Source organism: Rhinolophus sinicus, chromosome 13 (genome assembly GCF_057876585.1).
Source record: "Rhinolophus sinicus isolate RSI-liver-muscle chromosome 13, RSI-T2T, whole genome shotgun sequence".
Taxonomy (NCBI): Eukaryota; Metazoa; Chordata; class Mammalia; order Chiroptera; family Rhinolophidae; genus Rhinolophus; species Rhinolophus sinicus.
Window position 1 is genome coordinate 21,859,613 of NC_142513.1, and position 23,948 is coordinate 21,883,560.

A 23,948-nucleotide genomic window follows, 5' to 3' on the forward strand; every position below is an offset into this window, starting at 1 on the left:
CCCTCTACTCAGGTTCCTCTTGGAACCGTGGGTGGGTGGGGGCATGTGGTCATTTCAGAAACCCTGTAGCAAGCAGCAGGAGAAGCGGAATGTTGCCCAGGCTGCTTGGAAAGGAGCCAGGATGCAGATCACGCACTTCCTCTTTCATTCACACCTGCCACATCCTGAACTGGTGGTTTCTACTCCTCTGTGAGAGCTGATAAACAGGCAGGGGGGCAGGGGACCGGGCAGTGGGGGGGATGGGGGGAGGGGCTTCCAGAGCCACACCCCTTCGCACCTCCCCCAGCTTAGCTTTCTAGAAGGCCCCAAACCTAGGAGGTACTTGATAGGTGGTTGCTGGATGCATGCGCACGGGGTGGAGTTTTCTTCCCCAGGCCAGCTAAGTAATATCCTTGAAATTGCCAAAGACACCCTGAAATGCTGCTCTGCAAGCTTCTGCCATTGAGGTTTGAGCTAGTCCTGCACTTAGATGGATACAAACTGGAGGTGAAGCCAACGTGAAGAGCTGGGCTGAGAGCTCTTTGCAGGCATGTAATGCTCTCAGCAGATAGCAGAGGTCCAGAAAAGACTGTGGGTCCAGGATTGGCTCTACCTATTGGGTTACACTCGCAGAGCTGTGTGGCCTTGGGCAGTGTCTGAGTACAGCTACATGCTCTCTGAGCCACTACCATTTTCCGGGCACTGGGCTACATCCTGGCAACACCAAGATCCAAGTCAACGATGCTCATGAGTCCCAAATACATGCCGGGCACTGGGCCCCTGGGATGGACATGAGGCAACCGCTGCGCTGGGAAATCCCAGGCTGGATACATGACACATCCCAGTGATTCAGAACCATCTGAACAAAGGATTGGGTGTCCTGGGTGGGGGCACGTAGCAAAGGAGCATCTAAGTAGCTGCAGGGCCACATTCAAGTCACCTGGTTCTGTGCCTCGGTATCCCCACCTGTCAGACAGTCCTGTGTGATCCAGCCCCTGCTTCTCTTCCCTCTTCATCATCCCTCTGCTGCTCTGGCCTCCTGTGGCCTCCTGGGCTAACTCTTCCTCATTTGCCTTGTCTCAGCACAAGTGTCGACTCCTCTGAGAGGCCTCCCCTCCCATTGTTCTTTATGACACTTGACATCAGGTGCAACAGTAGGCTTCTACGAGGTCAGACAATTAAATTCACAAACTTGTTACAATGACGTTGCTAACCTTTCTTGATATCAGAGGGATTATTCATTATGAATTTGTACCAACAGTTAACCAAGTTGACTATTTGGAAGTGCTGAAAAGGCTGCATGAAAATGTTAGATGACCTGAACTTTTCGCCAACAATTCATGGCTCTTGCATCACGACAATGCACGAGCTCCCACAGCACTGTCTGTGAGGGAGTTTTGAGCCAGTAAACAAATAACTGTATTGGAACACCCTCCCTACTCACCTGATCTGGCCCCCAATGACTTCTTTCTTTACCCGAAGATGAAATACTGAAAGGAAGACATTTTGATGACATTCAGGATATCAAGCGTAATACGACGACAGCTCTGATGGTCATTCCAGAAAAAGAGTTCCAAGATTGCGTTTGAGGGTGGACTAGGCACTGATGTCGGTGCACAGCTTCCCAAGGGGAGTACTTCGAAGGTGACCGTAGTGATATTCAGCAATGAGGTGCGTAGCACTTCTTCTAGGATGAGTTCGCGAACTTAGCTGTCTGACCTCGTATGTTACCCCTTTATCGTCTTCCTGTCCCTACCCCAGAGCTTGGCACTGACTAAATGATTGTTGAATGAGTGAATGAATGACTTCATTAATGAACAGGTGTGCCAGGTCCCTTGGGGCCCTGCTCACCACACCAAGTGCTGCTCCTGGAGGATGGGAAGGCCAGAAGGATTTTAAATGAGGCAACAACACCACTACCAGAATTGTGTTGTTAAAAGGCCTTCCTGTCACCCTGTGAGGGGTGAAAAGAGAGGAGGGCGGGAGACCAGACTAGATCCTGCCTCAGTCTCTTTCTTCTCTCCCTCCTTCGCCTCCAGGTCTCACCCCTTCCAGAATGGAGTTCTGTCAGCTCAAAGCCCAGTTCCAAATTGTCATTGTAAACAGCCTGGAGGCCAGGAAAAAGATTCTTTTTTTATTCTTCTCCTTGAAAAACTAGCTAAATGCAAAGCTGCTGCACTGGGGGTAGAGAAGGGGAAAGCGCAGCACGCCTGAGCTGAGAGGGGCGTGTGGGTCCTCTAGACTGGGAACAGAGTCCCAGAGAGACCATGCCAGCACCGGGAGTGTCCCCATGCACCCTGGGGTGGGTGCTGATGCACATGTGATTGGAAGGTGTGTACTGTGTGTGCCCGCAGAGTCTGGCCCTCACTGGAAAGGAAGGTGCAGCAGGAAGCACACTAGGCCTTTGGTGGGGGTGGGGGGGTGGGGCGTGGGAGGAGACAGGACAGGAGGGAAACTGAGAAACAAGAGTACCTTGTGGGAGACTGGGTCCTGTGAGGAGGTGTCTCCACTTCCTGTCGCTTGCCAGGGCAAGCAGCGGGTCCTGCTATGCACTAGCTTTAGGCAAGTTGCTGCTTTGCTCTGAGCCTCCGTGTCCTGGCCTTGCTGTGGTTGGGCCTTTAGCAGAGGATGTCGGGGTGAGAAGGAAGCTGTTGGTTGATGACATCTTCTAAGCCCCTCCAACGGAGGTGAGGAACACTTACCTGGACTCTAAGGTGGAGACACTGGTGTGTGTGGGTAACGGGCAGGGTGGCCTACCAGGAGGACCGCAGATCAAGGCAGACAGAGGATATAGAGGGGCCCCAGGGGAAACAAGAAGTGACAGGCTCACAGGAGACGGGAGGGAAAGATTGCATTTAGAGACATGGAAATAGGTGAAGAAAATGCAGAGAGCAGGGGAGGCAGCAGGAAAAGTTAGAGGGTTGAGAACACATCTGAAGCCCGCAGTCAGGGCTTAACTCATTTATTGGTTACTCTGGGCCCCCAGGTTTCTCTCATTTCTCCCCGTCAGTTTTATGGCCTCGGCTTTGCAGGGCCTCAGTTTCCCCACCTCTTCATAGGAATAATATGATTTATAGCATCCGTTTGTCATGACGCCCACCAAAGACATTATACAAGTCAAGTTCCAAATTCTAATGAACTGAATTCTGCCTGAGTTGCTTTAAGGGATGAAGAACTAGACAGAAATAAGCCCTGCAGAACAATATAAGGATTGAAGAGATAGAATTGCCTTTTTTTGGTAAGGGGCATTGTTTGTGAGGAAGGGCAGCGAGGATGCAAAACTTGTAGATATTGTCTACAACAAAAGCTTCAAGGCTGAGACAAAGTAAAAGAGTGGCACATTCTTTGAGAAGGGCTGGGTATTGTCATTCATTTGCATCACGTGTATCCTGGCACTCGGGGCTAACCTGACGAAGCCCCTGACCTAAAGGCACCTCTTCTAAAAATACTGAATGTTTTCCATCTTGCTTTTTCTCTCCTATTAAAACAATGTACTGTAATTTTTCCCCGAGTACCAAACTAATAAATGCCAAGTACAACACATTTTCTGTAGGAAAAATTCCTAGAAGAACAAGGGCTGGATTTGTGGACACGAGCACTTTACATGTATGCAGGTTACACTTAAATCTCTTTCCAAAAATGTTTGCACCAATTCGCACCCCCTTTTTGGTTTACTTAAGCATGAACACCAAGAGGAGACTGGATGGATCACTTCCCCACAGTGTCCTGTCCATAAAAGAAAAGGGCTGGGTTAGAAAAAAGAAAACATCAGGAATCCAATCTTCTCTAAAGAGCATGGAAAGTGCTTTGCACTCACAGGGGGCGTGGTCAGACCCATCTAAAACTGAGCTGGCAAAGGGTGGGAGTGACAGCCACTGGGAGAGACAGCAGCTGGGAAAGGCCTGCCAGGCAATGACCTGCCCAAGGTCACACAGCTAGTGGGTCTCAGCTGTCTTTGCCTTCCAAACCTGTCTGATCTCCAAACTCTTACTGCCCCCCACCATTGTTCATTCATTCCACCAACAGACAGCTCTGAAAGGCTGCTGTGGCCAGGCTCTCTTGGTGTTGGGGACGCCACAGTGAGCAAAAGCAGATGTATCCCCGTGCATGTGAAGAATCTCACAAATAGATGTCTAATTGCAAACTGAGCCAAATGGCCAGGGCAAGAGGTACAGATGGGTGCAGGGCAGGGGGTGGGGGTGGAGGTAGGGGGTAGGGGATCTGCCTGCAGTTGGCCAGGCATAGCCTCTGTCCGTATCCTGAGAGCATGGGTGAATGTGAGGTGACTGAGTAAAACATCGAGTGGAAAGATCAGTGTGTGCTTTGGAAGCTGCTGTCCACATCTCCCTGTCCCTCACAGGCCCCACCTGGGCCCCTGGGGCGCAGAACCTGCAGTGGCTCCCCAGATGTGGGGTGTGTGTGGCCGTTGAGCCCACCTCCGGCAGCTAGGTCTGAAATGCTGGCCACTTCCTCCCTTTGCTCTCCCTGTGGTTGGCTGGTGGGGCTGAGACAGCTCGGGCCAGCAGTGAGGGGAATGGGAGGGGGCGGCTAGACTGTCCCAGGAGGGGCTGAGGGCCTCCTAACTCCCAGCTTGTCTCTGGTTCTGAGAGCCCAGCTCAGCCTCTTCCTGCCATTTTCCCAGCCTTGGTCTTATCAGGAGGAAATCTTTCCAGAGCTTTTCCCCACCCCTGCCTCCCCACTTCCTCTCCCCATACTCCCTCCAGGCTGTGAGTTGGGACAGAGAGGTACCCCGCACTCAATACAGAGGGGTCTTGCAGCTACAGTGGGGGGTGGGGAGGGAGGGGGAAGGGTTGGGTGGGGGGCATTTCTTAGGGATACTCCTTTTCAGTCCTGTTGTTTCTGCTGATTTCTATTCTTCCCCTTCTCAAGTCCTAGGTCTCCCAGGCCTCATGCTTCCCCATGTCTCAGTCAGAATCCATTTTCCACCCAATAATATTTACTAGACTTCTACCCAGTACCAGTTCTGGTTAGATTGCGGGTACAGAGGGTGAGACATGTCCAGCCCTCCAGAGCTCACTGCTCAGTGGGAAGACAGCAGAGCGTGGCCAAGTCCGTGAGAGAAGCATTCTTCTGGAACTGTGTGTGCAAAGTGCTGTGGACTGGGGGAAGAAGAGACAGGAGGGGCGGTGCTCAGAGGAAGTGCATGGCTTCCTCCCCTGGACTTCCAAAGACAAGGCCTGGTGCATGCCGTGAGAAATTAGGGAGGGGGAAAAAGAAAGAGAGTAAGCGATAGAGACACACACACTATGGTTAATATTTCCCCGCAGAACTAAAGCTATTTAATTTGAAGAACTATTCTTTATTCTGAGGTGATGACCTTTCTAGTTTTAGGTGTTTTAATGTCCTTTCCGGAAGATAGTATATTGTTTGTTTTTTTATTGTGGTAAAAAACGGATGACATGAGATCTGCCCTCTTAACAAGATGTTAAGTATGTGGTACAGTATTGTTAACTAAATGCACAATGTTTTACAGCAGATCCCTAGAACTTATTTATCTATCGTAACTGTTCCCATTGACCAACTCCCCATTTCCTCCTCCTTCCAGCCCTTTGCAGCCACCATTAGACTTTCTGTTTCTATGAGTCCGACTACTTTAGATGCCTCATATAAGTGGACTCAAGCAGTATCTGTCCTTCTGTGACACTTTTTTCACTTAGCGTAATGGTCTCAAGATTCATCCATGTTGTAGCATATATTAGACTTCTTTTTTATGGCTGAATAAATTCCATTTTATGTATGTACCACATTTTCTTTATCCATTTATCTGTCAATGGCTATGTATTTGTTTCCACCTCTTGGCTACAGTGAATCATGCTGCAATGAACATGGGAATGCAGATATCTCTTTAAGATCTTGATTTCAGTTCTTTTGGATAAGTACCCAAAAGTGGGATTGCTGGATCGTATGGTGGTTCTAGTTTTAATCTTTTTTTTCTTTATGGGAAACTCTATACTGTTTTTCTTAAGCAGCTGTACCATTTTACATTTCCAACAACAGTGCACAAGGGTTCTCTTTTCTCCATATCCTCCAATGCTTGACTTTCTTTTTTAATTGGGGAATATTGGGGAACAGTGTGTTTCTCCAGGGCCCATCAGCTCCAAGTCATTGTCCTTCAATCGAGTTGTAGAGGGCGCAGCTCAGCTCCAAGTCCAGTCGCCATTTTCAATCTTAGTTGCGGGGGGCGCAGCCCATCATCCTATACGGGAATTGAACCAGCAACCTTATTGTTAAGAGCTAGTGCTCTAACGAACTGAGCCAACACTTGACTTTTTGATAATGGCTATTCTAGCACACATGAGGTGATTTCTCATTGTGGTTTCGATTTGCATTTCCCTGATGATTAGGAATGCTGAGCCACTTTTTTATGTACCTGTTGGCCAATTTGTATGTCTTCTTTGCAGAAATGTCTTTTCAGGTCCTTTGCTGATTTTTTAATCACGTTGTTTTTGTTTTTTTTTCTGTTGAGTTGTAGGATATATATACATATATATATATATATATATATACATATATATATACATATGTATGTGTATATGTATATATGTGTATATATGTATATGTGTGTGTGTGTGTGTGTGTATATATATATATATATATATATATATATATATATATATAATTTTTTTAAAGATTTTTATTGGGGAAGGGGAACAGTGTGTAGTTCCAGGATTTTATTGGACTTTTTTGGGGAACAGTGTGTTGTTTTTCCCAGGACCCATCAGCTCCAAGTCAAATTGTCCTTCAATCTTAGTTGTGGAGGGCACAGCTCAATTCCAAGTCTAGTCACCATTTTCAACCTAGTTGCGTGGGGGCGCAGCCCACCATCCCATACGGGAGTCGAACCGGCAACCTTGTTAAGAGCACATGCTCCAACCAACTGAGCTATCCGGCCGCCCAGGAGTTCCTTATATTTTTTGGATATTAATCCTTTATCAGATATGTGGTTTGCAAATATTTTCTCCCATTTTATAGGTTGCCTTTATTATTTTGTTGACTTTTTTTTGCCATGCAGAATCTTTTTATTTTGATGTAGTCCCACTTGTCTATTTTTGCTTTTGTTGCCTGTGCTTTTGGTGTCATATCTAAGAAATTGTCAAGACCAATGTTATGAAGACTCATATGTTTTCCTCTAGGAGCTTTATAGTTTCAGGTGTTATGTTTAAGTCTTTGATCCATTTTGAGTTGATTTTTGTGTATGGAGTAAGAGAAGGATCCAATTTCATTCTTTCGCTTGTGCATATCCAGTTTTCTTAGCACCGTTTGTTGTTTGGTTTTAAGGGCCTTCGTTGTCAGAATAACACATTTTTCAGTCCTTTGCAGGTTCCCCAAAGCTTCTTTAGAAATGTTACTTGTCTGTGAAATCCTACGAATGAGTCTCTCATAACTTCGTTATAGTGACAAATTATATTTTTTAAACTAGGATGTGTGGTCCAGTATACAAATGGCTATTACGAGAGCAGTGAGTCCGTCAAGAATGTTCCAGAAAATCTGGGGCCGTAGGGCTCATGTCCTTGGAGGTCACATCCCAATCAGACTGTGAGCACTTTGGAGTCTAGGGCTCCACAGAGTAGGTGCTCAGTTAACATTTGTTCACTTCCATGCAGTCAGGGGTGCTGAGAACAGAGAGATGAAGCCCTTTGCCTCACACATCACAGAACAGCTCAGGCAGAGGTGGGCCCAGCCCAGGATTTCCCAGTTCTCAGGCCAGCACTGTTTTGACTGCCCTGTTATCTGCATATGACTCTCAGCCTGCACTGAATAAAACCTTCCTCCCCCTACGTATGGCACAGAGTGTTTGAGAAAGTGGTTTGAATCCATCTTAGTGGGGCTTGTTCCATCTTAGTGTCTCCCCAAACTGCCAGCCTGGCGTCTGGCACGTGGGTAGAACATGGCAATGTCTGAAGGCAGGATGACCAGCAATTTCAATTGAGAGGTGATTCCATGTAAGAGCCAGAAATTAGAAAATTTAGATTCTGCTTCCTGCTGTGCCTCAGGCTTGTTGTGTGACATTGGACAAGTCCCTTCTTGTCCCTAGTGTTTAATTATCTCATCTGTTAATAATAGCAACAACAACAATAATAGATATGGTGTAATGAGTGCCTCCTATGGGTCAGGCACTGCTCTAAGCACTTTTAGAGGTATAAACCCATTTACTCCTCTCAGATATAGAGATTATTAATGCCTCTAGCATACAGATGAGGAAACAGAAGCCCAGAGGGGTTAAGCATCTTGTCCAAGGTTACACAGCTAGTTAGAGGAGCAGCAGGGATTCAAACTCAGGCAGACTGGCCCCAGAGACCACCTAATCACTATGTGATAGTAAGCATCTAGAAGATTTATTTTCTTTCTTGCCTAGAAATGCAGTGATTCTATGAGGTACAGAAAATAGCAGCCGTTTTAATTCTAGGCCCTTGGCAAAATGTTTCCGGTTGAGTTCCTTTAGGCTTTGTTAAATAGCAACCATGCAGATCTCTTCCTAGAAGGAAGGCAACTGTCAGGACAGGATTACTTAGGAGGAATTTTGGCAGGGGGGAGGAAAAAAAAGCAGAGAAAAAAGGCAAGGCCTGTCTCTCTGTTTTGCTGCCTCTGCACGACCGCCTCAGTGTTCCCTGCAGCCACACTCAACAAGGTCCAGGCCACCCTTGGCTGTCACCTGGGCATCTCGCTGGGCAGCCAATCTCACCTGCTCTGAAGCATTCCAAGTGGCACCAGAGTCTGCCCTTAAAGACAGCCATCGAGCACATCACATCCCTGCTTAAAGCCCTCCCATGGCTTCTCAAAACTCTTTGAGTAAAACCCAAGGTGACCCCTGCCCACCTCTCTGAGCTCATCTCACACGTCCTCCCGTGTGCTCACCACACCATAGCTCTAAGCAGTCCCAATCAGTGGCCCCTAGCCATATGGGTTTGCCAAGCACTTGAAATGAGGCCAGTCCGAATTGAGATGTGCTTGTCCATATAAAATATACACCGGGTCTCAAAGCCGTAGTACAAAAAAAGAGGGTATAAAATATTTCATTCATAATTGTTACGTTGATTATATGTTCAAGTGATACAATTTTAGATATATTGGGTTAAATAAAATGTATTGTTGAAATTAATATCACCTGTATCTTTTTACTGTTTTATTGTGGCTGCTAGAAAATTGTCAATTCCCTGTGTGGCTCGCATTCCATTCCCATTGCACAGTGCTATTCTAGGCGCCCTGCTTTCCTTCAGTTCCTGGACCAAGCTCTTCCCAGCCTCAGTCAGGGCCTTGCAGCCCTCTTCCCACAGCTCTTCTCACCATCCCTTTTCAGTTACCTCCCTGGCCCTCTGCCTCACCCCCCCACCCCCCTATATCAGTCTCTCTGCTCTTGGCCCAGCACCTGGCTCCAGGCTGACAGGGAAGGGCACATAGTCAGTTAGAGGCCCTGGGGGAGGGAAGGATGGGAACTGGTACGTACGTACTTACGTACTTACGTACACTGTCCTCAGCCTGGATCCGTGGAAAGGGGTCTTCAGCCAGAGGGCTCCACCTGCTGTTGGCCAGGGTTTAGCTGAAGCAGGAATAGTGATCAATGACTGAGCAGAACACTCGGTCTGTAAGAGAGGGCCTTTGGGCTCTGCTGTGTCCATAAAACCAGGAGTGCAGCGCCCCCCAGTTTTCATCATAAGAACTGATTTGGCCGCCTGGGTCAGTTGCCATGTGTGCCAGGCCCCCCGGGAAACGCCAGTGCAGCAGAGGTAGACTTGGGCTTTGCTGAGGCATCCCAGAGTCCATCTCGGCCCTGCTGCTCACTATGGTGACCTTGGTGGGTCATTCAGCTCTACTCTAAAAGAGGGTCGGTGAGGACCCGAGGGAGGGCTGTGTGTCCAGCATCAAGAGGACACAGCGCTGGAACACTGCCCAAGCCATCTAACGTCCCCTCCCCACTGTCAGCCACCTCTGCAGAACACTAGCCACAATGGGGGCAATTCCTGAACAAGGGGCCCCGCTACAGGAGGACCTCCAAGTCACTCCCTTGTTCTCTGTTTTCATCCTGGGACCCCAACTTTGGCAGGATCTGGAGGAGGAGGAGCTACCACCATTTATGTGAAAAAGGCCTGTGGGTTTTAAGTGACGGCAAGCTCAGAGTGAGCTAGCGAGTGACCTGATTGCTAAAATAGCCCAGGAAGAGAGCAGACGCTTCTAGGAGCAGGAGGAGGTGGCTGGGCTCTCCAATGGAAGGAAGTGAAGGCACCACTCTTGGAACGCTCCCATCTCCGGCTGGCTCCAGAAAGCAGGGAGCCCCCACCTCTGCAGAGGTCCACACCCTACGGGTGAAGACCGGGTGGGCTGGGAGGAGGCTCTCCCCAAAGGCAGAGATGGATTCCTCCTGGAGCATAGGTTCTGCCCTTTTCCAAACACTGACCTTAAATGGGCCCAGACAGCTTTTCTGAGACAGGGGCCAGCACTCCTGGGCCTTCACCTCTCAGGTTAGAAGAAACCTGAAACGTTGAGGTTGGAAGGGCCCAGGGAGACCGGGTGCTCGAGTCCCGTGGAAGGAAGCTGAGAGCCTGCATGAGGCCCATGGTGAGAGGGTGACAAAAGCCAGCTCTTCTCTGGGCCTCCTGCTGCACTCAGCAGCTCTGAAAGAAATGCAAGGAACACAGAAGATGACTTTTCTCACACATTAGATAATGAATGTTCTGATCTCAGTCTTCAAGAGGCTCATCTCCCCATGTCCCCAGCCAGGAAATTTACAGGCGGTAATTGACCCTTCCAGAGGGCCTGGGCTCCGAGAGGGCAGTGTCCCCTTCCTGGTTCCTCCATGGACAAGGATGGCTGATGAATCCCTTGACCTCTGTGTTGGCTGTCCTTGGCCTCCAGTGCCCTGGCCAGGGTCCCTCAGGCCTGGCCACGGCTGGGCTGGCCAGTGGGCCCAGCAGCTGCCCAGCTCAGTGTGGAGGGTAGGGTGAGCTTGGGGAAGGGCAGACCCCCTACTCTGCTTGTTTATTTTATGTGTAATTATAAAACCAATTCACAACTCATTGTAAAATCTGGAAACTACAGAAAGGTAGAAAGGAAAAAATGAAAATCATTTGTCATCCCACTTCCCAGGGAAAACTGTGGTTGCTATTTTGTTCTATTTCTCTCCAGGCCTGTTTTTCGATAAGGATCATACATATGTATATATGTGTATATTTTAATTGTAATCATACTCTGTAGTTGACGTCCCCCCACATTACATTATATTGGGAACACTTTCTCACAGCATTAAGATTAAAGTTATTCAATGGCTATGTTCTATTAATAATTTATTTAGCCATTCTATTTTTTTTTTTCATTCTCCTATATTTTACCAAGGGAACTTAGCAGTTTTTAAAATTTCACTGAATATATGTCCAGCTTTTTGGCTGCAGACGTGGAGCTGTTATGGGGTATCTTGTCTGCCATTCACACTGAGAGGGACCCCTCAGTTGAACATTTGGGATCGCGACAAGGTTGAGCATTTGGAAAAAACAAAAAGTAAACCCCAGTCCCACTGGGGAGGCTCAGGAAAGGAGTTTCTCTTTGTGCCCGCAGCTCATGCTGGGCCCTGGTTGGAGGGCTGTCTAGTGTCACCAGCATGGGTTGTGGATATGCCCATCCTCCTGGGTGGCATCCTGGGACATGAGCTGGTGGAAAGGGTCAGGCAGTCCTCAGTTCACATTTTGCAGAGGCCACGAGTGGACAGTGTGATCTTGCGCAAGTCCTTTCACTGCTCTATTTGCAAGGCTGTGAAATGGACCTTATGCTGGAGTGGCTGGAATCCAAAGCCCTAAGGCTGCCTCTGAGCCAGTGCTGCTGTCAGTGGGGAGCAAGGAAACTAAGGCATGTGGAGTCTGGTGGAAGAGTCATGGAGCTTCCCCTGGCTCGGAGAGTCTCTGATGTGTCCCCAGCCCCAGGGCTCTGTGGCTCCAACTTGATTGGCTGGTCCTTGTTGGCCTTCCAGAGGTGCAGACTGGATGACCCCACGCCCCTTCAAACAGGTCTGTCCTCCCCAAGGCCCTGATTTAGTCCCTAGGGAAGGCACTAATCAGGTTTCCTACCCTTCTGGATCCCTGCTCAGTAGCTCAGAATCAACCAGGCCTGAGAATGACTGATGGAGGACCCCTAGGTCGGCTACATTCCCCTAACTGTTCCAGAGAAAGTCCCCATTGCATTCAGGGCTCAGGGTGGTGTAAGCAGGGTTTCTGGAGGTTTAGGGCTGGACACAACTAGAATATATGCTTCAGGAGGGCAGGAGTCTCATGCTTCTCATTTACGTGGTGCCCTCAGTGCCCAGTACTGGGCCCAGCCTTCTGTAAACCCTCAGTAAATGCTAGCAGACCCAGGCAAGTAGTGGCCTCTGTCTGCCTTGGTTTTCCTTTCCTTCCTGCCCTGCTAGGCCGTGAGCTCTGTGAGAACAGAGATGAGCCTGATTTACTTGAGTCCTCAATGCCCAGCAAAGAGACTGGCCAGTGGAGAAGGTACACGAATATGTAAATGAACAGAGAACAGATGGATTGAGGCGTAAGTCATATCCCAAGAGAGTCAGAGCTCACGATGAAGGTCCTCCCTTCTCCCCGGGTTTTGGATGGTCCTTCCTCTGTCACTCCTTGGTTGAAACTGGTTACCAGGAACCTCTGAGGCTTTCTGACTGTGTGACTTTGAACAAGTCACTCGACCTCACTGAGCCTCCATCACCTCTTCTGTAAAATGGGGCTGACACATCGGAAGGGTTTTGTGAGGGTTGGTACAAGATACCTGGCACAGTCAGTGACTGGCAGGTGGTGGGCACTCGTGCGAAAGTAGCCCTGCTTGTTGGCAGTGGCCTGGCCCTCTGTCCATGGTGCGAACTCTCGGATGAGCTGACTGATCGATTGACTGATGGAGGGACATGGGATGATCTTGGGTTGGGAGAGAAGGCAGTGGAGGGTTATGGATCCCCTGAGACCCTGGCAGCTGTCCCTGGCACCTTGCCCTTGGCTTTGTCATTTGGTATCCTTTTTCCCGCTGGAAATGCACAAACTGTAGCTGGGGGGCTTGGCCTGGAGGTGGGCCCAGTTCCTCTGGAGAGCTGCTATTCTGTCTCCCCTGCACCTGGAAAAGGAGCTGACGGACCTGCCTCCAAGAGCTGTCACACCGGGCTGCCTTGGTGCCGGGCAAGGCCAGCAGCTGCATAATGGAGGCTCCCAGGCCCTCTCAGCCTGTCACTCAATTCTCTATGCCTCCAGACTTTAAAATGGAGGAAATATGGTTGGACCGAATACTTATAGGTCTGATGAGAGGAGCAAATGAGATGGTGAATATGACAGTCCTTTGGCCATTGTCGCGCATGGTCCCAAGGTTATAATACAGTAACTATATTAACGCTACTAGGAGCCAGTCCACAGAGGTAAGGGACATGCCCACAACCCCTTGCAGCTGGGAGAGGCCGCCTGGCCCTGGCACATGGTTGCTGAGGTAGGTGGACAAGTGACTCTCCTCTCTCAGCCTCAGTGTCCTCATCTGCAAAACGAGGGCAGCCACCCTCCCGGGTTCCTGGGAGGAGTCACTGAGGTCGTGAACTTGAGGGATCTGGCAAAGTCCAGCTTCAGAGATGGAGACTACTCCGGTGTCTCTGCTTTCAGGATCTCACCTGCCCATCTATACTCTGAAGATGGTGACCCCACCCATCACTCAGGTCATCAGGACGACTCAAGAAAATGAAGCATGCAATTTACCCAGCATGAATGCCAGGCATGTAGAAAGTGCTCATTCAGCTCGTGTAAGGGGGTTGTTGCTGGTAGTAGCAAAGCCAGCCAGGATGAGAGCCTGCCCCCACCCTAACCCACGCCCCTGCCAGGCGTCTCCTCCTTGCTCACAATAGAGACTTGTACAGATGGGAGCAGAGTGACCTCCATCAAGCTCACTAGGCCAGAACCGCATTCCCAGTGTCTTTGGAACACAGGGCCAGGTGGGACAGTTCTGCTGCAGCAGCTGCCACCAGAAAGCTGGGGTGGGGATGGGCCTTGGGATCTCGGTGAGGCCCTGGGAGGCCAGGCAGGCAGTGAGCCTTGGTCTTCTGAAAGTGCCCCTGTGCCATCTCCCCGCTGCTTCAGTTTCAGCACAATCTACCTTTCTGCTCACTTAATGTCAGAGCTCCAAGGGAACCCCCAAAATACAGCAAATAGCTTTATTGTTTTTTTCTGGCTCTGAGAGTAATTCTTACTTACGGCAGAAAAAAATGTGAAAATTCAGAAAAATACCCATTAAGAGCACCCCAAATCCCAGACTTCCAGGTGTTTTTGTGCACATATACATATAGCTATAGGTTGTTTTTACAAGAATAGTTTTAAAAAATTGAAATGAGTACAATTTATTTATTTATTTTAAAGATTTTATTGGGGAAGAGGAACAGGACTTTTATTGGGGAACAGTGTGTACTTCCAGGACTTTTTTCCAAGTCAAGTTGTCCTTTCAGTCTTAGTTGTGGAGGGTGCAGCTCAGCTCCAGATCCAGTTACCAGTTGCGGGGGGCGGAGCCCACCATCCCTTGTGGGACTCCAGAAGAGTTGAACCGGCAACCTTGTGGTTGAGAGCCCACTTACCCATATGGGAATCGAACCTGCAGCCTTCGGCATTAGGAGCACGGAGCTCCAACCGCTTGAACCTCTGGGCCAGCCCAACATACTTTATTTTTTAGACCTTTCTTTTTATCATAAAATATGACACATACCGAAAGACCATATATGATACGTATATGTCTATTCAGATCATTTGCCCATTTTTAAATTGGGTTGTCTTATATCATTGAGTTGTAAGAGTTCTTTACATATTCTGGTTAAAATTCCTTTTCAAATACATGATTTGCAAATATTTCCTCCCACTCTATGGATTATCTTTTCACTTTCTTAATGATGTCTTTTGCAAAACAAAAATGTTTTATTTAGGTAATGTGCAATATATCTTTTTTCTTTTGTTAGTGTGCTTTTGGTGTCATTTTTAAGAAACTAATTCTAATGCCTCCTCTTAGGTCATGGAGATTTATGCCTATCTTTTCTTCAACACTTTTATAGTTTCAGCTCTTACATTTAGGTCTATGATCCATTTTGAATTAATTTTTCTGGAGTGTCTGAGGAAAGTGTTCAGCTTCCTTCTTTTGCAGGTGCATCCATACCCAGTTGTTCCTGTACCATTTGTTGAAAAGACTGTCCTTTCTCCATTGAATTGTCTTGGCAGCCTTGTTGAAAATCATTGACCATAAATCTGAGGGTTTATTTTTTTGACTCTCAGTTTTATTCCATTAATTTATAGGTCTACCCATATGTCAGAACCACGCTGTTCTGATTACTGTAGCTGTGTAGAAAGTTTTGAAATTCGAAATGCGGGTCTTCCAACATTGTTCTTTTTTTCAACATTGTTTTGGCTATTTGGAGTCACTTGAATTTCCATATGAATTTTAATCAGCTTGTCAGTTTCTGCAAAGAAGCAGGTTGGAATTTTGATGGGACCGTGTTGAATGTGAAGATCAGTTTGGGAAATCTTGCCATCTTAGCAATATTAGGTCTTCGGACCCATGAACATGGGGTGTTTTTCCATTTATTTAGGACTTCTTTAATTTCAACACTATTTTGTAGTTTTCAGAGTATAAGTTTTATCCTCTTTGCATGAAATTTAGCCCGACACATTTTATTCTTTTCGATGCTAGTGTAAAGGGAATTAGTTTCTTAATTACATTTTAAAGTGCCCATTGCAAGTGTATAGTGATACAGTTGATTTTTGTATATTCATCTTGTATCTTACAAGCTTGCTGAACTCATTTATTAGTTTTAATATAGTTATAAAAGGGGATTCTTTAGGATTTTCTGTATACAAGATCATGTCATCTGCAAATATAGTTTGACTTCTTCCTTTGCAATATGGATGCCTTTTTTTTCTTGCCCAAGTGCCCTGGCTGGAGCCTCCAGTACAATGTTGAACAGAAGTGGTGAGAGGAGACATCCTTCTTTGTCTTGTTCCTGATCTCGCGGGGAAAGCACCCGTGTTTCATCATTAAATATAATACCTGCTGTAGAAGGCTTATTTTAGGATTTCCTGAAAGGTTGGCTGGTTAGCACCTTACTACGAGCTGCATGTGAGAAGGACCCCAGTGCCATCGCCCCTTGCCAACAGGGTAGCCCCAGGTTTTGGAGGTGAGAAACCCAGGAACAGAGCAGAAGTACTGCATGCCTCATTATACAGCCGCTCAGCTGCCTGCCATCCAGCTGTCCAGTCACTGGGGAGTGAGCCTCCTGGACACTTAGCCTTCCCTCCTCTGGTGGGGATGCCTTGAGACCCACAAAGAGCAGCCACTGGTGCAGAGCGAGGTCTGGGTTCTGTTCTGGGCTCGGCCACTGACTCGCCGTATGACCTTTGGCAAGTCACTTCCTCTCCAGGCCCGGGTTTTCCTAATTGTGCAATCGGAGGGGTGATCCATTCTGAAGTCCTCCAACTCTGATCACCCACCTTTAAACCCACAGCTGCTTCTGCCACTGCCTAGAGTGGCCACCAGAGGGCGCCCCAGACCAGCATTTGGCCCAGCTTGTGCTCAGGGACCCTGGGGAGCCTGAGGCAGGGTGTGTTTTCCAGGAGCCACTAGTTTTGCTTGCATGGGCTTCCTTGTTGCTAGACGTGCCCAGGCCCTCTGGCTGAGCGCTGATCTCCAAGGAAGGAGGATGGAGACATTGCCCCCAGTGCCAACGACCTTGCTCTCCTTGCCCGCTTTGGGTTGGCTGCCTAAGGCCAAACATCCCAGAATCAGGGCCAACAGCCTTGAGTTTCTGAGCCTTGAAAGGCTTCCCCTGTTTTGGGGCCTCTTACAGGCACTGCACTCCTTCCTCACTGCAGTGCCAGGCAGTAGGAAGCCCCCATCCTGGTGGGTGCCTGGCATCTTGGAAGGGGCACATTACAACCCATTTTGGAAGTGGAAGGATTCTTGCTGGGGGATCCTAGACAGTATAGTCTCTGAAACCACAGCGTCCCAGATCCTTAAGTACCTCAAGTGGCAGAGCCCAGAACCACGGAAGCAGGTACCATGGACACCAGGGACCACCTGGCACTTTCCAGAGCAGAGTATCCGACTCCTTTGTGAAGGGCTCAATCAGCCCCATCCAGGCTCCCTCAGGCTGATTTTACCCTCCAAACAAAAGCGGAACCCTTGCTGTGCAAATCGAGCTCCAAGACAAAACAGCATTTCTCAGCCCCTTGCTTGGAGGGGTGCCCGAGTACCCTTCTCCCCCACTAGATGCTTACTGAATTTGCCTTGCATTCCCATTCCTTGTGTGTGTGTTTTCTCTTCCCTTCCAAACTGGGTCCCCTTGAAGGCAAAGTGAGTCTCACATTCTGTTCAATTCCCTCCATGTTGGCTGGTTCAGGACTTGGAGTCTAGTTAGACGGTCAATACATGTCATCATGGGAACCCCAATCCCATCCTCTCCTCCCGCTCAAGGGTCCTAGGGCTGCCTCTGCCCTTTACTTCGTTGTATGCCTAACTTAACCACTCTGAGAATCCACTTTGTTTTCTTCTTTGTGGTTCTACGTTTTTCAGAAGTTTGCCAGAGTCAAGGAGGGGGTGAGAGCTTTTTGACATGTTCTCCCTGTGTCTAGTAATTGTCCTCAGCGTGCAGGGCTATAGCTGCAGAGGCCACATGGAGGAGAGGTGGGCGGTGGCCATACCCGCCTGAGGCCCTGAATTGTCAAATTACAATGGCTGACATTTCCCAACCTGTCCTATGGACCAGACACTGTGCTGAGTACCTCACCTGGATTATCTTCTTGATCCCCTCAGTGACCCTCCGAGTAGGCACCATTACTATTCCCAGTTTTGCAGATGGAGAAACCGAGGCACAGAGCAATTAGCTACCTTGCTGAAGTCACACCACTAACAAACGCTGGGGCCAGGACTTGGACCCAGGTGTCTGGTCCCTGAAGCCCTTGGTCTTAGCCACTGAGCCTTTCGAGCTGACACAGGGCAGGGACAGGCAGCTCCAGGGGTCAGAGAGCATTCACTCTCATCTTCTCTTTTCCAGACTGGAGTGCTGAGGCCAGAAGGCATGCTGTCTCTCTGTCTCTCACACACTTCACACACCAAAGCAGCCAGGGCCAAGCATCGGGTGTTATTACAGCAGGGAAATTGGGTGATGCCTAAAGCCCCTGAAAATCTCAGAATCTGTGATTCTCAAAGACATCTTGGAGCCTCATTCCCATGGTCGGCCTCCATTTTGGTTGGAGTCATTGTCCAACTTTGGGGTCTTGGAAGTGGGGGCGGGAGGCAGTACCTCAAAGGCTCAAAATGATGCCCACCGTCCAGCTCAGATGCAACACCGACAGGCGCCTCCTCCCCAATCCCATGGCCCTTATCAGGAAAACAATTTGGGTGGTGGGGAGGTGAAGTCCTAGGCCCCAGCAAGGTGGGTAGAAGAGACAGGGAAGTGGGGAGGGGGCCAAGGGGCCCTGCTGGGTGGGCCTGAGGATGGAAGGCATGCCCAGAGCCAGCACAGTGGAGAGCTATCACCAAGCGCTGTCCTTGGGGGCCTGGCCCCTCCACAGGGTTCCAGCGCTGCTCCTATCTCCCATCCTTGCCAGGCAAGACGCCCGCACCTTTAATTAGCAAGCAGCAGCCTCTCCCGATTCATCACCGTCACTGTTTAATTAGCCGCACACAAACGCCCCTACCCCCAACTCTGGGTTGAGCAGCCTGCCTCTTTCACCGATGCTGCCACCACCTCATGGTGTCTCCTGTCCCCCCCTCCATATTTATTCTGCTCCCCAGATTGGGGGATGGGGCAGGCATGCCTGGCTGAAACCGTATGGAGATTCTGGGCACTGACGCTTGCACTGAAGGCACCCAGCAAACATTATTAAGGCCTCCAGGCTGCACCAGGCTGGTGCTGGGCAGAACTCAGGCTGGATAGGGTGGCTGGCGTCAGTCCTGTCCAACAGCTTGAGAATAGCTTTTCCCTTTGGGAGATGTTGGGATATCGCTCCAACTGGTCCCAGGGTATTGGGAAAAGACAGTAATAATCCTCCATGTCGCTCTCACCTCACATCCAGAAAGGAATGACCATTTCTTCCTTTTCCTCCCTGTCTCAGAGCCCCGCAGGGTCCCCTAAGAAGGCTGCATCCTCCTGGATGGAGAGGGCCCATCCCCCAACCCTGTCTCCCTCAGCGGCCAGATCCTGGAGGCCCAAACCCAGGCTACAGGCAAAGGAGGTGGTGGGGGTCTCCATCCTGGTCCATGTTTGCAGGGCCCTAGGAAGTTGGGGGCACAGGAGTGAGCCTGCAGTCTGTGGCGGAACCAGCTACCCTCTGTTTCCCTGAAGCAGGGCGGGGCTGGTGGCCCTGGGAGAGGCATCCCACACCCTTCTGGGCAGAGCCAAGGCAGCCACTGCCTGGGGCAGCCAGCTGGAAGCAGGAGTCTCATGTTGCATCCCAGCCCTACACTCAGTTCCATCCTGTGGCTTCAGGCAAATCAGCTGCCCTGGGGCCTCAGGGTCCTAGCCTAGGAGGTGGCTGACCCCCCCTTCTGACATGGACTAAGGCTGTGGATGGACTGGCATCTATTCTGATACCTGAGGGAGGTGCCAGAGCCCGTCTACTCAGGCACTGACCATCTGTGTGGACTTGGCCAGACACCAAACTCTGCTGTGCCTCAGTTTCCACACAATTAGTAGCTGCCTCATGAGTTGTTGTAAGGATTAAAAGATTTACAATGTTTAATGCACTCAGAACAGTCCCTAGCAGAGGGGGTCCTCAATAATCATTGGCTGCTCTTGCCATATTTCCCCTCCTTTTACCCATCACTATTGGTTGCCAGGTATGTGGGAACTGGTGGTGAGTAAGCGAGGCAAACTCCCCGCTTTTCAGTTTGCTTTCCAGTTGGGGAGGCAGCTGAAAACAAGTAAATAAATAAAGGAAAAATACAATTTCATCTGAAGAAAGTCTGCAGTTAATGGTAAGGCAACCAGCATTAATTTCTTAGTTTTGACAAAAATACCACGGTTAGGTCATGGGCTGACAGGAAAGCGGAGTGCAGGGTATACAGGAACCCTCTGTTCTGTCTTTGCAACTTTTCTGTGAATCTAAAATTATTCCCCCCAAAAAAGTTTATTTAAAAAATACAACTGTGGGTAATTGTACAAACCGTGAAGAAAATAAACGGGCAAGAGATAAAGAGGATACGGGGGCCATTTTAGAGAAGGTGGTCTGGGAGGGACTCTCTAAGGAGGTGACACTTAAGAGAAACTAAGTGATGGGAAGGAGCCAACCTCAAGGAGATCAGAGGTGAAGCTGCCAGGAGGAGGGAACAAGTGCAGAGGCCTGGAGACAGGAATTGGCTGGGGAGGTTTGAGGTCCCTGGGCAGGGTGGGAGGGAGGGGGCTCCGCGGGTGGAGATGAGCTCTGAGAAGCAGGCAGCTGTTCTTCAATATCTTTGCCCTTTCAAAGGACAGGAAGTGGGAGGGAGAACTCTGGGCCAGGAACTGTACCCAGCACTTTCCACAAATCAGTACCTCATCTTCGTCCTTACAGTTACTCTGTGGGGGCGGTACCATCATCTCATTTACAGGTGCTATGGCAGAGGAGCAGCCATCAGCCCACGTCTCCTGGTAAGTGACCTCATGGCCCGTGAGGCTGCGCTGGGACCTTTCTGGGAGACAGGGAGTGGGCTAAAAGGCAGGGTCTGGACAAGGCCTAGGTGTGGCTACAGAGAGGTGCGCCACACTGGGAATGGGGACACCCAAGAGATGGGGGGTCTCTGACCAGCATGAGACCATGTGTCAGGGCAAGGGAACATCTCTGTACAAGTTATAAATCAAGTTCGATAATGGTAATGTTACACGTATGTCATGCAAAATTCTGAAGGTACAAAACAACATATAGGGACAAGTTAGGGCCCTCACCACTCACTTTACCTCCCCAGAGTTGCCCTTTACAACCCATTTCTCATGCATCCTTCTGGAGCCAGTCTGGATGGTAGCACCCTGACCACAACACCAGGAAACAAGCAGCAGGCCCCGAGGGCCTGCAGGCACCACCTGCCAGAAAGCCCTCGGTGCTCGGTTGTCTCTTAATCTTCTACTAATGCTTGCTGTATATCCATCAGGCGCTCTGTTTTAAATCGGAGTAAACTGAAGCACTGACAGGTTAAGTCACTCACCCAAAGTCACACAGCTAACAGGATTTGGACTCAGGGACTCTCTGGCAGCATTGTATCGATGAGGAAACTAAGGCACAGAGACGTTGAGTAACAGCCCCAGGTGAACCAGCAAGGAGGTTGAGGAGCCAGGACTTAAGTCTGATAGTCTCGCTCCAGAACCCACACCCCTGGCCACTGCACTGTAGTGAGAGAAAGGACCCCAAGTTCAGAGTCAACCAGACCTGGGAGTGATGCCCACAACTGCCTAGCTGCATGGCCTTGGGCAAGTCACTGTCTTCCCTGTGATCCAGCTGCCCAGCCAAGGTGGAGAAGAGGAAGCCTGCCTCTCACAGGACTTGAGAATGAGCTCCAGCAGTGGGAGAGGCCTCCGGGGCCGAGTGGTGCTGGGACCTGCCCTCTGCAATGGCTACTTCCTGTGATGGGCAGGAGGAAGGGTGCTGCCAGGTGGATGTTTCAGGGGGCCGGGAGCTCAAGATGGGGCCTTCCTTCCCTGCAGCTGTGCAGACAGAGCAGGTGAGGGGCCTTCTGGGAGAGGGGTGAGTGGAGCCCCCTCTCCTGCCTCAATCTGCTACCCAGCTCACAGCCACACTGCGGACCCAGGAATTCTGAGGAGTCAGGAGAGGGAAAAGGGGTTTCCAAAGGTTATTTCTAAAGGTGATAGGTCCAATTCCTCACACCCACCCCTAGGCGGAGGGCCAGGACCCAGCAAGGCAGGGGGGCTGGTGGGACAGGACGCAGGGAAGGAGGCTGCAGCCAGGAGCAGGCAGAAATGACACAGAGATAAGCGGCCCAGCTCAAGTGCCGGCTCAGTCTGGGTTCCAGGGAAGGTCTTCACATTGGCAGGGTCGCCCAGGCTGGTGGGCTGGCTTTTAGCTCAGCGGCTCAGAAAACGGATTTATCTACCTACCCCTGCCGCCATGCTCCCAAGGATGATCAGATTATTGGGGGCTGAAACAGCCAGAATCTCAAATCCCAATGCCAGTTTTTTTCATCTACATGTGGGCCCGACCATCAGGGGCCACACTACATTAGCCTCCCATCCCATCCCCTTCTTTGTATCCCAGGCCCTGAGAACCTGGAATAGTGATGAGAAGGGGGTGTAGGGTCGATATGGAGCGGGTCTAGGAGCATTTGTTGGTATCTCAGCCAGGCTGTAGCAGAATGGCGCAGTGGAGTGGGGAGTGCTGGAACTGGGGAGGCAAAATCAGGCTTGGGTTTGATTCCTAGCTCTGCTGCATCCCTGGGCATGTTAACTCACCACTGTGAGCCTCAGTTTCTCCATCTGAAAAATAGGGTTATTATCAGGGTTGAGATCTCATCATAAAGATAGAGCTTCTGACACAATGCACCATATGTAGTAGGTGCTCAATAAATGTCACTCTCCGTTGACTAGCTGATTAATCTCGGTTTCCAATCTCACAGGGCCTAGAGACAAACTCTGGCACTTGTCCTGTGTTCATGCGGCCGTCTGGGAGATGAACTTTGGTTGCCAAATGTTAGAATTGCTGAAACATGTACAGGAAGAGAGGAAAGACTATTTGCAAGTGGCACTGGCCCTCCTACGGGGAACAGGCGGTCACAGAGCGTCCGCAGGTGCCAGGAGACTCCTGACCCTCATACACCTCCTTCACCTGAGGCTGGGCTGGCTCAACCCACCAGTTTCTTTTTGGCAACTCCTTTTTCTAGAAGGTTCCTGGAAGAGGTTGCCTTCTGTCTTGACAATGTTCTGGGCATTCCATCTGGTCTGTGGGAGCTGGAGGTGGCTGCAGGGGGTGGAAGGGAGCTGGGCCAGTCCTTACTGGGTGTCCCTTCCCCACTGCGAGCTTCTCTGACCCCAAGAGCAGGGCCGAGAGCACAGCACATGGGCTGACGCTTTCCTGTGGGCGCGTGTGAAAGTGCTTGAAAAACTGGAAGGGGCTTTTCAAAGGCGGAGATGATGACTTTTAGAAAACCTTCTGTCTTTTCTGTGAGGCAGAGACTATGAGCTAGAAATGACCTTGGCCATCAGTGTTTTTCCAGGAGGAGGTTACATTGCTATTGGGCAGTAAAGGGTATTCGTGGTCAAATAAATGTGGGAAACACCAACTTAAACATCTAATGGGGGTTCTTCTCTGCAGGGTTTCTCCCAGCCTTTCTTGTGCATTTGTGAAGTTCTAAGAGGCAGTGGTTCTATCAATGCCAGCAGCCTTTTCAATTGTCCTGCAGCACCTTGTGAGTTTAGAGGGCTATGGAACCCACTTTTGGAAATGCCAAAATAGTCAAAAACTTCCCTCTCCTCCACGTACCACAGCTGGAGGAATCTTGGGGACTCTGAGGTAACCTAGGGTTTAAATAAGTGTATAGGATGCAGAAGATACTTTCATTTTAAAGCTAAGACTTTAACCCATATTTTACCTGCATTAACACATGTAATCTTCACAACCACCCTATAAAGTCAGCACTGTTGTCCTCTCCATTTTCTAAAATGTAAACTGAGAGTACGGAGAGATAGCCCTTGCCCAAGGTTCACAGCTGGTAAGTGGTAGCACTGGGATTTGAACCCAGGCTGCCTGAGGGAGGAGCTGTACTCTAACCACTGCACAGCCTGCCTTCACCACGGAGGTGTGCAAAGCTACCTTCTCGGCAGCCACACACATAAGCGCCTGTCTGAGGGTGAAGCTTCGTGCAAGTGACTGGTCTCAGGTGTTCTCAGGGGAGTCTGTGGCTTCCATTCCACAGGGTGACAGTCGTCCAACTCTGAGTCTAGGACCTGGGGGACACCCCTTGGGTGAGTCCTGCTGTCCACA